This window comes from Athene cunicularia (assembly GCF_003259725.1).
Source record: "Athene cunicularia isolate RWA chromosome 17 unlocalized genomic scaffold, athCun1 chr17_part1, whole genome shotgun sequence".
Taxonomy (NCBI): Eukaryota; Metazoa; Chordata; class Aves; order Strigiformes; family Strigidae; genus Athene; species Athene cunicularia.
The window spans coordinates 6,122,905-6,135,500 of NW_020799122.1; positions in this window are offsets into that span (position 1 = coordinate 6,122,905).

Here is a 12,596-nt window from a genome sequence, read left to right on the forward strand (position 1 = left end):
GAAGCAGACGTGTGCTAAGGGTTAGAGAGGAAGGCTGGACACGTGGGACAGGAAACCAGATCCCATTTCGGGCTCTGTCCCTGACTTCCCCCATGACCTTGGACAAATTCCAGGCACACCAGATTTTCAGGCAACTTCTGCTCCTGTTTGGGCCTAGACTTACCCAAGCAGAGCCTGGTGTAGCAGGCAGGATGCTGAGCAGGCTGGAAAGCCAAAGCTGGTCAGCACCTCAGTCCCTCACCCTTCTGAAGGGCATCACAAGGCTGCCGTTCTGCCACCCCATTTCCAGCCGATTTTTCAGAGCTACTGGTGTGGGAACAAGATGCTTCACATTCGTGCAGCTCTCTGGGAGCTGGGGAAAAATCCCTCTCCTCCAAAATGGCTGGGGGGATGTGGGTGTCCAGGAAGAGAAGCTCTAAAGAAAACTCTCATTAGAAACCAAACCAAAGCGTTGGGTGTTTGTACAGAGCCAGGGTGGAGTGTGGATTCACGAGTCCCGTTCTCTTGAAGGAGGTCAGACACATCATTTAGGCACAGTAAAAATCTTCTGGGTTGAAAACCAGCAAGGCTTGAAAGGGACTCTGATGTTTCCACAACGCTGGGGGGCATCTGGAGCCAAAGAGGGGCAACATTTGTGCTCTAAACTGCTAGTGCAGATGCAAGGAGTTTGGAAAAAGCAGCAGCAGTGAGAGTACTAGATCTGCGGAGCCCCAGCAGGCACATGCTGGACTGGATTGGCCTTTGCTCTCCATTTTGCTGCCCCCAGTAGTTGTGTAGCTGTCACCCAGCACAGCTTTTTGGAGACCCTTTGGGGCAGGGCAGCAGGGGCAAGCCAGCACCTAATCCTGCAACATCAGCTCCAACCCCTCCAACCCTGACAGCAGCAGCAAGGACGAATGGAAAAATACAGAAAGGACCTGAAGAAAGCTCCCTCGTAAAGGGGCTCAGGCCACATTTTGGACCCTATTTCCCACCCTTGGTCCCTTGTCTTGACAGCTGCACTGTGTATCCACAGGGAAAGAGCAGATCCGAGCTGCAAACTTTAAAAAAAAAAAAAAAAAAAAGGAAAAGAAAAAAGGAGAGAGGGAGCGAGCAAGCGAGAGAGTGTCTGACTACAGCCCTAAGGGCTGTCACAACAGATAAAACCTCAGCCAGGCTTCGCAGTTTGAGCTCCTGCACGCTAATGCACAGCAGAGCTAAAAATACCAATGTGTGGAAAAGCAGAGGCTGCTGTTGCTGCCTTTCGAGCTGATCGCAGGCTCCAGCTTCCCGGCCAGCCCAAAGCAGCCAGATGCACGGTCACAGAGGGGAAACTGTAACCCCAGAATGGGGCAGGGGCACCCCGGGGATCTCCCCCACCACCTGGCCACAGGGCTGGGTCTGCCCACGCCGTGCCCAGCTGAGCCATCGCACGGAAAGGGCTGGGCTGGGTTTGTGCTGATGTGAAGTAAAATATCTGGGCCACGCGCTTTCTGCTCTGCAGGCAGAGCGGGATGGCAGTGGAGGGATGGAGCACCCTTGGGGAGAGAGGCCGATGTGCGGAGAAAGGGGAGGATGGAGCCTGCGATGAAGAGGAGGATGCAGGGAGGCTTCACGAGACAGCAAAGATGAAGGACAGACCCAGAGCCCCATCCCTGGGGCTGCAAAACAACCAGCCTGGTGCTAATCCCTGAAGTCAGCTTCGTGCAAGATGGGAATGAGCTCGGGCCGTGTTGCCACACTATATCCCAATGTATCTGGCCATCTCGTTACCCTATGTGAGGCCCAGAACAGGAACATACTTAACCATGCACTTAAATTCAAGCATGCACTTAAAGTCTATTTTCTTCAATGGAGCTGAAGGATGTGCTCAAGGGTTAGCACATGATTAGTTGCTTTCAGCAAAGGTCAGTTCTCTGAACTGGGGCTCACTCAGGGCCCCCTTCTCCCAAACCTGGGGAGGGCACCTGGGTGTCCCTAAGCTGTTACATCCCTCCCTGCAAATTCAGACAAAGCCCACTGCTCCTGGGGATGACCGTCCTCCAAAACACTGATTACCACCAGGCATCAAGCAGGCGTCACGCTTCCCGCAGCAGGTTTGATTTGTTCCTGTCAGATAGCGAGCGGAGCAGCCGCCTGCCCAAAGCCCCCAGCTCTGCAGCCTGGGAAGGTCTCGATCTAATTTTGGAAACCATCAGGATGGTGAAGACTCAGATGGTCTCACTCAGCTCATGGCCAGACTGCATCTCTCGCATGCTGTGCATGCTCCTGCTCCATCCCACAAGTGAGACAGACACGATCATCTTGGGGTCACTTCACCCCAAGACCTGGAGCCCAAACTCAACCTTGGGTCACCAAAAGTAGAGTCTCTAGAGCCCTCGTGTCCTGGCTAACAGCCTGTGCTGCCTTCCTACCCCTCGTAGGGATCAATTTCTCACCAAAATCAGGGGAGAGGCTCACTGTCTCTGATCAGCACCCCCATTTCAGCCCAGTACTGTGCCTCCCACACTGGCACTGAGCCCCCAGCGGAGTCCACAGCCCAATTACCCCATGCATCACCCAGTTCCTTTTCTACTCACAACCACATTGAAGATGCCAGCACAAAGTCCCCGTGGATCTGTTTCAAGTTGCATTATCAGCACATTTGGCATTTTCATCATGCTTAGGACACAGTCCCCTCCAAAAGGCCAATTTATCTTAAAAGCAAACCCCTGCCTTAGAGGCTGCACTTTCCAGCAGGCAGCAGTTGTGCCAACACAGCTTTTGGGCAGGGTGGAGAGTCCTGCTGAACCTAACCACATCGGCCGTGCCCTGTGCTGGGGCACAAGACCAGGGAAGGAACAACAGCCCCAGCTCCACCGATAACCCAAATTTCTCAGCACCTGAACTGGTTATTTTCACCATACCAGTACAAGCCATGATAGCAGATCGGTTTCTGAATAATAACTATTACTCAGATTAATTAATTGATGTTTCCACTGTGTGTTGAGGAATTAAAAGGAGGAGGAGGGTGAAGGAGGGGGCAAATCAACAAAAGAATGTGCTACCTAAGCCCAGAGGATGAACACCATGCAGGAAGAGAAGAGCAGGTTTTTATAGTAATTACAACATCAATATTTATGGATTAGGCCAAGAGGGTCCCCCCAAGCACTGACTGCAGCTGGGTCTATCTGCAACCAGCCTCACTCACACAGGATCAGGCAGGAAAACTCTCCCTGATCCCAGCACAACCCATCCAAGATGAGCATCAGTCGCTTCTCTGTAATTTGTTTTGAAGCACGACAGAGTCCCAAACCATCAAAATTCGGGCTTTTTTTTTCCTTTCCAAATCAAGTATACACTTGCAATCAGCCAGTTGAGCCCCACACTTCTAGTAATCTAAGGACTCTTCCAGCCCTCTATTTTGCTGCACATAAGCACCTTCATATTATATCTACAGTAGATACACATAAACTTCACATATCACCATCCAACTCTAACCCAGTGTTGGCAAATATCACAGCACCATCACAAGGTGTTGCAAAACCTTTTGACTTCCACAAAGTCCCTGACCTCAGAGCCATGAAGTTATGGAAGGAGGGAAAAAAAAAAAAATCAGGAAGGGGGGGAAAGCAGGAAGCTAGGGAGCTGGGGGGGGGGGAAAGGGCAACCAAACCTTTAATTAAGAAGGAAAATTCACAGCCCTCATGGTTAGAGGCAAAGAGCTGAAAACATGAGTTCTGAAAATACAGCTCCTAGCCACACAGAAACTGGAATGTCCATAGAAATCAAGATTTTTTTCACCCAAGTCTTACACCAGAGTTTTGGTCTGGGGGCAGCAACTGGCATTACAATCCCCTCTCATTTGCTCACATTTGAGAATGGAAAAACGCTTCTGGTTGTGAGTGCTCTGTTGGGAGCCAAAGAGAGTCAGCCTCCAGCTCCTTCAAAGAAACCTGGATGCTCACAGAAAAGCCTAAGCAAGAGCTGATGCCATCTAGCAACCAGCTGTGATCCACTAACAAGGAGCCCCATGGCTCAGGGAGATCAGACACCCAGCAAACCCCTTGACTGAGCAAGAACCTCTGCTGCAGTCCTACCCATGGCTCTCAAAAAGCCCCAGTTCCTCACCTCTTTAGCTCTGAAGATCACGGATAGCCACCAACCCTTCTGCTGAACCTCCAGATAGCTTCATCATCGAGCTTTGAATTGAGAACCCTTTAGAGGCAGCGCTGCACCAGCTGTGGTCACTCAGGATGGTCTCACACCATTAGCGCTCCTGAGGAACCACTTTGCAAAAGGGAGGCAAAGGGGTACAGAAGCTCCCACCTGGAGACTCAGAGCTGCCCAGCCCAGGGCCTGAAAGCAGCTCTCCCGTTTTGGCAGGCTGGTCCCCCAGGTGGCCCCACTTCCGACCCCATGAGGCTCTGCTCCTTCCCCAACTGATGCTTCAATTTGGATTGCAAGATCTGTGAGATAAGGAGCATCTTATGCATCGGTCTGGCTGCCTGCAGCCCTGAAGTGCTGCTCTAGCAAATGTAAAGTGCAGCTAGATGAGTTTCTGATAAATATTATCAGACTCATCACCATCAATGTGTCCTTGTTAGTCTTCCCAATAGAGAGTCCAAGAGAAGGGCTTTGGGCTTTCACATGTTGTCTCCATCAGGGTCACCACTCCCTTTCCCAGGCTTTGGAACAAGACAGCCCACCCCATTCACTTCTCCCCGGGTCAGTGCAGCCCTCTTTGCCTCTGTGCCCCATCTCCAGCCTCCTGCCTGAGACCTGGAAAACCACGAGCCATTTCAGAGGTGCACGCTGTCACTGGGGTTAAAACCCAGGCGTTTGGGCAATTCAGAAAATCCCCAAACCCACCTTGGTCCAAACTTCTAAAGATGCTCCTAAACCGGCACTGCCTGACAGTGCCAGGGCAGGCTCCCCTCACACACTCCTGTCCCGAATTTGTCAGGCCTCTTTTCCAGCTCTGGCCTCTTGAAATTCTGCACACTAATAAAATCCTAACTAATTTACATCCAAGATGGGGAGTGAGTGGCAGCTGTTGCTATAGAAACCCTCTCCGGAGCCCTGGCTCCCGGCTGCAGCTCTGAGATGAGAGACTGGAAGCCAGCTCGGACCCCAGCCCCGATGGCACTGGGACGTCCCGTGGTGCCTGGCGGGCCCTGTGCAGGCTGAACCCTGTGCTGCTGCCCGAGGTCCCACTGCAGCAGGGGTACATGGAGGATGTGGTGGCCACCACCACCACCAGCTAGCCCCAGGTGTCTTGTCTTCCTCCAGGCCCAGCCTTTTGCACCTTCCATCACTAAAGGGTCTTCCCTTCTCGCCACCCTTCCCTGACAGCCTTTAAGCACCAGCTCCTGGAGCCAGAGGTCTGCACGACAAACCCAGCTCTCATCTGGAGAAAGCAAAATAAAAAAGACAACACAGAAGAATTGCTCCCTGACCTGCCAGACTTTGAGGATGTGCTGGAAAAACTGATCTGAGGATCCCACTGACAGAAGGAAAACTTGCAATGTGCTTAACATTTAATGTGTTGAGGGTTTTTTTTTTTTCTTAGGTTGGATTGATGATTATTCAGTGCATGACCTCTGTGGGGTTAATGCTTTGGATTGATAACAGCACCTTACACAAGACCTTCCCTCGGCTCCTAGAAGGCTGATTCCTGGTTTACAGAAGGAGCTCAGTTTACAGCATGAAACCTGGACCCATCACCAGGACTTCACCATTTCCCAACAGCATTGCTGGGCATGGAGACATCACATCGCTATGGTGAAGCATCCAGGAGTGAGCTTCATGAGTAGAAAAGCAATAAAAGGACATCATCTCTGTGAGGAACGGAATGAAGCAGCTCCCCTTACAGTAAAACAACCAGCGGACCCAGAGGGACTGTCCCACATCCAGCCTTCACGCTGGAGCTGGGTGGTTGCACCATCAAGGGTGCTGGACCCTGAACTCTGCTGGCAGCACCTGGATGCAGATCTGCTCACGGCAGCACATGAGGGACAGTCAGTGAGTAGATGTATCTCATCCCTGGGGCCAGATCCTGCTCTCAGTTACACCTCTGTAAAGCTGGAGGGAATCAGTTCTTGAACCGACACATCAGCTGGAGTGGCAAGGATTGGCCAGCGCACACATCCCAGATACATGCTGATGGGGTGAATGTGCTTCCTCCCCCACGGACATACTCCTCAGGTCTTCCCAGGAGCAGGATCCAGCCCACAGCACAGGTGCTCCTGGGCCAAACCCCTTTTTCCTTGGCCAAGATGTCAAGGTTGTATGAAGGCTGCTCAGCAGAGACGTCTCCCTCGTCTCCTACATACATGCCGTGCCACATGGGCACCACGAGTCCAGGATTGTGGGTGGTAGGAGGCTCCTGGCTCCTTCACCTTGTCCCCAGGGACGGACGTTGCCGGCATACCTCAGAAGCTATTTATTCCTCCCTCCGGCCCTCAGCTGCCTGCTCCCTCACACAGGGAAAAACTGACTCAGACCTTCCCAAGATAAGGCGACCACATCTGCAGACCAGCTCCCCAGGAATGCAATCAAAATAGCGACTGGCAGCCCAGGCAAGGGAAGGAGGGGGCAGAATTTTTTGCTGCCAACTCCGACCCCCTGATGGACCGTTGCCATGGAAAGCCAGCAGCCAGTAGCCCCAGCTGGGGTCCTGCTGGAGGATTTTTCCTGCTTGGCCTGAGGCTAGGGCAAGGGGAAGGGGGAGGGGGGGGGGGCGGGATACACGGGGAAAGAGCTTGTATCTGACTTTGACAGTCCTCCCCTGCTAGCATGTGTGGAGCTCATCTCCCTCTTGGCTGGAGTATCCTGAGATGGTTTGTGATTCAGCAGCAGGCTCAGATGCTGCTGGATAGTGTTTGACACGTGGTGGAGGAGCACGGACAATAAACTCAATAAACCCAGCTCTGTATTAATGACAGAGGGACCAGGCTAGGGACAGAGAGACAGTAACCTAAGACCAGGCTTCCATCCTCCGAGATGCTGAGATCTCTGGGGCACGCATCCAGCTCCTCTCCCCTTCAGCCTCTTTCCAATCCCTTATTTTTGCATGAAGAAATAGGACAGTAATTTCTCTCCTGCGGGGAGAAACAATACAGGAGCTGAAGTCGACCCCTTCCAGGCTGCCTGAGCAGGCTGATGTTTGGGGGAAGATTTGTACAACTTTACTGTGAAAAAAACCACTGCAGTTGGGGATAGCACCGAGCTGGGAACTGCGTGATGGTTTCTTGCCCCAGTGCATTGAGATGAGGTGGAAAAGGCTGGAGCTTGAAGCTGCTGACTTATAGCAGAGCCTGGATCAGGCACTACAAAATCTGCTGCCAGCAGCGAGCACCCAGAGGAGCCGTCACCCCTCCTGCTGCCACGCCGGGAGCTGGCAGGAGGGGACGGACAGCTGCTTCTCCATAATCATCCCTCCACCACTGACGGCATGCTGGAGATAATTTTCAGAAGACACCTTGGGAAGAAGAATGCATTTACAACAGCTGAAGCACCAGGAAGAGCATCTCCTTCCAGAGAACCAAAGATGCACAGCAAAATAAAATGTTGCTTCTTGTTAACCCTTGCCAATACCTAAACAAGCAGTATGAAAGTTGCTGGTCAAATCCTGCCCATGTTCACAGACCTGTAGTTTTGCCAATTGTCTCAGCAAAGAGACAGTGGCTCTGCAGGGACATTACTGATTGAAACCCTCCCTGAAGGAGGGACCATTCCCCACTTTGAAGCCAAGATTTGCTCTCTCAGATACCTGATGAGATCATGGTCCCAGCGATCGCTGTTCCCGGCACCTCTCAGCCGTTCAGCACGTGTGTGGCATGCACAGCAACCAAGATGGGGGATGAGGTGCAAAATCCACTGAGTAGAGATCCCAGCCCTGCACTGGCCTTGCAAAGCATCCCTGGCCCAGGAGGGGAAAGGAGAGCTGGAGAAGGGGAAGGGAGGGGAACACCACCTGCGTATTGATCTGACAATATGAAAAGGGTTTTTCTTCTGGTTCCTGAGCTGGAGAAGGGAACCTATTGAATGAAAACCTCAGCCTTCTCACTGTCCTGGTTTCAGCCACTCCAGGCTGCTGTTTAATTAGATAAGCATTAGCAGAAAGGCAGCTGGGAGGGGCCCGGCTTTCTGCACCCCGTGGTCACCCGCTCGACGGGAGCGTGCTGCTGTCGGAGGCACCGCTCAACCGTACCCACCCGGGGCATCCTCCCAGCAGCGGGGCTGAGCCAGCCCAGACGTGCCAGGGAGCAGACCTGGCTGACCCTCCAGCCGCCCCATGCAATGCAGTCATTAACCCCTTCCCCCCAGATTTCCAGCAACCACATATGAAGTGCATCTCCTTGCATCAGCCTCAGGTTTATCTCAGTAATGACCTGGAAGCCAAGGAGGCTGGAGCATGGAGCAGGCAGTTTTCCTGCCTGCATCCTATCTGGGAGAAATTACAACAAAGTCGTGAAGGATTTGCAGTTATTTTCACACTCCTTTTCCCAGATTAACACATGGATCCACTTTCTGTTAAACAGTCTGAGAGAGTATTGTTTTGTCTCTGTCGCAACCTCACACTCCCGCGTCCCAGAGCTTTCCAGCACCCCAGCGATGGATAGGGGATATCAACAGGAACGGAGCAGCTCGCTTTAATTAGAGCACACTTCTTAATTGGGCTGCAAGCTCCCTAGCAAGTCAGATAGTATTTTATCTTCATTTTACAGACCTGGGAGTGAGGAGACACTAGAAAGACCAATGGACATGACAAGGGTGGTCAGCAAGAAGGTGGCAGAGCAATGGAGAGACTCTAGGAGTCCCCCCTGTCCCCATTACCTGCACTGAACCCAGCAGTGACATTACCTGGTGACAGCTCACCAGCTCACTGTTTGCACGGAATAACGGGAAGATCACAGATTACCCACTTGCATAAATCACCCTCTCTCCCTTGCTATCAACGCAGCGACACAGATTCAAGGAAACTGGGTTAGATCCACATTTATATTGGGATGCAACACTCACAGGTTAAGCAAAGTTCCCTTGACTGTCAGATTGATGCCAAATCCCACCAGGGGAAAGACCCTGCCCAGATGGGGTTTTATGTCAAGGCTTTACCAGGGGCACGGGACAAGCTCTCATTACATGTTGTAAAATAAACTTTCCAGCAAACCCAGGCTGCAGCTGTTTCAGCTGCTTTCAGCAGAAGACATTATCTGTGGAGCAGATAAACTCAGTTCAGCCTTACCTATGGTTCCACAGCCAGCACCTCCACAGCAGCGTCAGCACTCAGCTAGCTGCTATCAACACATCTGCAACGCATCCGTGCTGGAGCAAACTCAGGCCTGCTGGTTTGGAGGGAGAAAGTCGGGGCCTTTGCATTGTCCTTCTCCCGCAGCACTCTGGTCTGGCTGGACTGAACTGGCTGTGGTGGGAGCAGGAACTTGTTGCTCCGGTTTCTCACCCTGCCACTGCTTTTCTGTCCTCATCTCTTTCCGTGTGTACTCATTCCCAGGTCAGCGTGGAAACACAAGGGGAATCGAATGGCCATGAGCTCCCACCTCACAGTGGCACAACATGGGGCAACAACCAGCCCACAGGTCTTCTGCAGACCATGGGGTGAAGTGGTGCAAACGCTGGTGGAGGCGGTTGGGTGAAAGTGCAACCCACAGCCAGGGTCTCCAGGGCCAGAAGCCAGGAGGGATGAGGGAGCAGAGTGTTGGCGTGCATGTCCCCTTGCTTTCTCACTGTTCCTCATTGCTCTCAAGGGGATGCTTTCATGCTGCATCTGCCCTGGGAGAGGTGTTAGCTGAGATGCACAACCCACCATGAGAAGCTGCTGTGTCCTGCTCTGGGACCCCCACATGGTCCAACAAGCTCCAAGCAGCCATGTCTTGTGCACCCCCAGGTCTGAAACCCCTGCATCTAGGTCAGGAACCAAGTTGACCAATACCTATAAGAAATAAGGGGAATTTGGGAGTGGGGAGCAGGAGGGTCAGTCAAGATGGGTGACGCCGAGCCTATCAACTCCTTGACATGCTGGGATGTCTGGTGTTGGCTCTGGCATCCCTGTGTGCTGGTGAAGAAACAGGCTCAGGGGCTCTCTCCTTCAGATGAGCCCTAAGAAATTTTCTCTGCCGTGTCACAAGACCCAGTGCAGCAGCCCACGTGCCCGCCCATGAAGCCAATGCTCCATGCAGACACGCTTCAACCACAGAACCCCGCCACTGCACACGTGAGCACTGAAAACCTTGCACACACAAAACAGTGAGCGCATCCCGCTGAATTCAGACAGAGCTCCAGGAAGATCTGCAGGGAGGACTGTGCCTACACCTCCATGCAAACAACCCATCAGATCCAGGCAACAGTCCACAAGCAGAGCGAGAGCTACAGGCGCCAACATCCCTCTCCGGCTCCAGCATGACTCACATCGGTTGCCATGAAGAAGTCAACATTTGCGTGCAGCTACCCCACGGCGGAATGAGAAGCTCCCTCACCTATTTGCCGCCTCCTCGGGGGAGGGCAGCGAGCAGTGGGACCTCAGGGCCCAGCGTGGTACCAGATGGCAAACTCTGGCATTTCCACAGGCATCTCCAGGCTGCTACCAACGCAGTCTGTATGTGCAGCACGCCCCAGACGATGCTCCCTGCAAATGAGATGTTCAAAAGAGAGAAGGGAGTTGGGCACCCAACTCCTATTGGATTTAGGTTTTTTCCAGCTTCTTTAAACTTGCAGCCTCAAAGCTCCCCACCCGCGCCAAGCACCGCACAGAATTAGTTACACGTGGAGCGATCGATGCCGGCGAGGGAGAAGCGCGTGCACGCTCGCACCCACTCGACACACGCCTCTCAGCACAAAGCGAGCGCAAGCACACAGACCTCAGCCTAAAGCTGAGCTCTGGCAATAGTGAAACCCAACATATCCACAGGCAGTTTCTCCCAGCATCGATGCACCGCACAGAGGTGTTCTTCCGAGCCATGCCCCAGCCCTACAGTGGGATGGCTGCTCCCGCAGGCATGTGAGAAGCCCCAACCTGGGAGAGAGGGGGTAATTATATGCCAGGGGAGCAGCTGATTCAAACCCTTCCTGACCTCAGGCTGAAGAGTTCTCCTGATCGATCACGAAGATGCTCTTTCATTTTCCTCAAGCGTTTCGCTGACGGATGGAAAAATCAATGCCCCACAGAGGAGTCTGGGGGGGTGGAGCAAGGGGAAGAAAGGGAGAGAAAGGGAACAGGGAATGGAAAGGTGGTAAAGGGAGATGGGAGAGAGGAGCACATCAGGGGAGGCAGGGTCTCCTGGGGGCATGGTGGGAAGGCAGGTGGGCTGGCAGCACCTACAGCCACTGCCTGCCCCTGAGGCTTTGGTTCTCCTCCCTGCATGGAGGCATCTCCCACCTGCATGCCATGGAACCAAGGCACCGCCGCCCCGAGAGCCCCTGCCAGGCTGGTGCCTCCCTGCCCCAAGCACCACTTCTGCAGTGCTGATGGATGACCCAAAACGGTGCCGTGGAGTCAACACTGCTGCTTTCCACGGAGACACCTCCCAGTTCCCCTGGTACCCATGGTCAGATATGGAGGAAGAAACCCTCAAGGTCTACAAAACTTTTGGGTGAAAATTCCCCATTACCTTGTTTTTCATGAAGACCGCCCTGCTGAGATCACCCATTTTTGACTCACTATCTGGGTGCAGTCCAAGCACCATCTTGGGGTCCCATCCTGCCCACACAGCTCTGTGGGGTGCCCTGGGATGGGACAGGGATACCCAGTGCCTCTGTGCTAGCAGACCCTGTGATTCTGACATCTTGCCAGTCCTGCTGGGCAGAGATGCTGCCAAAAAGGACTTCATCCCTTCAGGGGGGAAATCTTTGCTAAAGTCTAAGCTAAGACCCACACAACTCATTTAGCTCCTTGGTTTCAGATATCTGTGGTTTCAAAGAGATGGTCGAGCCTCTCCATTTGTACTCGCTGATACCAGCCACTGGAACAGATATCCGTGAATCTTGCCTTGGGACAAGGGAAAGCCAGGCCCACGCTGCCGCACGCAGATGAAGTGGCAGCTTGCCTTGAACAGTTGGGGTTTTCCAGTGTTTTCTTCCCCACATCCTATTAATAATTAACACGACTGCAATGAGGCCGGCTTTTAAGAGGCTTCACTGCCATGGGCTGTGTTACGGTCTTTCCTCCAGGAGCAAAGGTTTGTCGGTTACCACTGGAAACCAGGAGGGCTCCAGTCTCAGCCAGGGATGCCAGCCCCATGAGAACCTGCCTCTACGTCCCCACTGGACTGAGCCAACCCATCATGCAGCCAGAGCCAAGGAGACAGAGTCCTGCCAAGGCAGCCCATCCTCAGCCTCTTCCCAAAATCCCACCCTTGGTTAGTGATGGCTCATCAGGCCATTTTAAAACCACCACCCTCTTCTTCCCCAGGCTGACCTGGGTGTCAGCTCTGTGAGCAGGAGGACAAGCTCATGCTCCCCCTCGAGACAGGATTTGGAGGTTAAAGGGCAGAGTTTTGGGGTCAGGAATGCTCACTGCTTACCGATGCACAACCCTGTCCCCTGGCATCTGCAGAACGGTGAGAGAGCAAAGCCAGAGCAGCCCATTGCAGGTTGCTGGGGGGGGTGTGGGGTGTGTG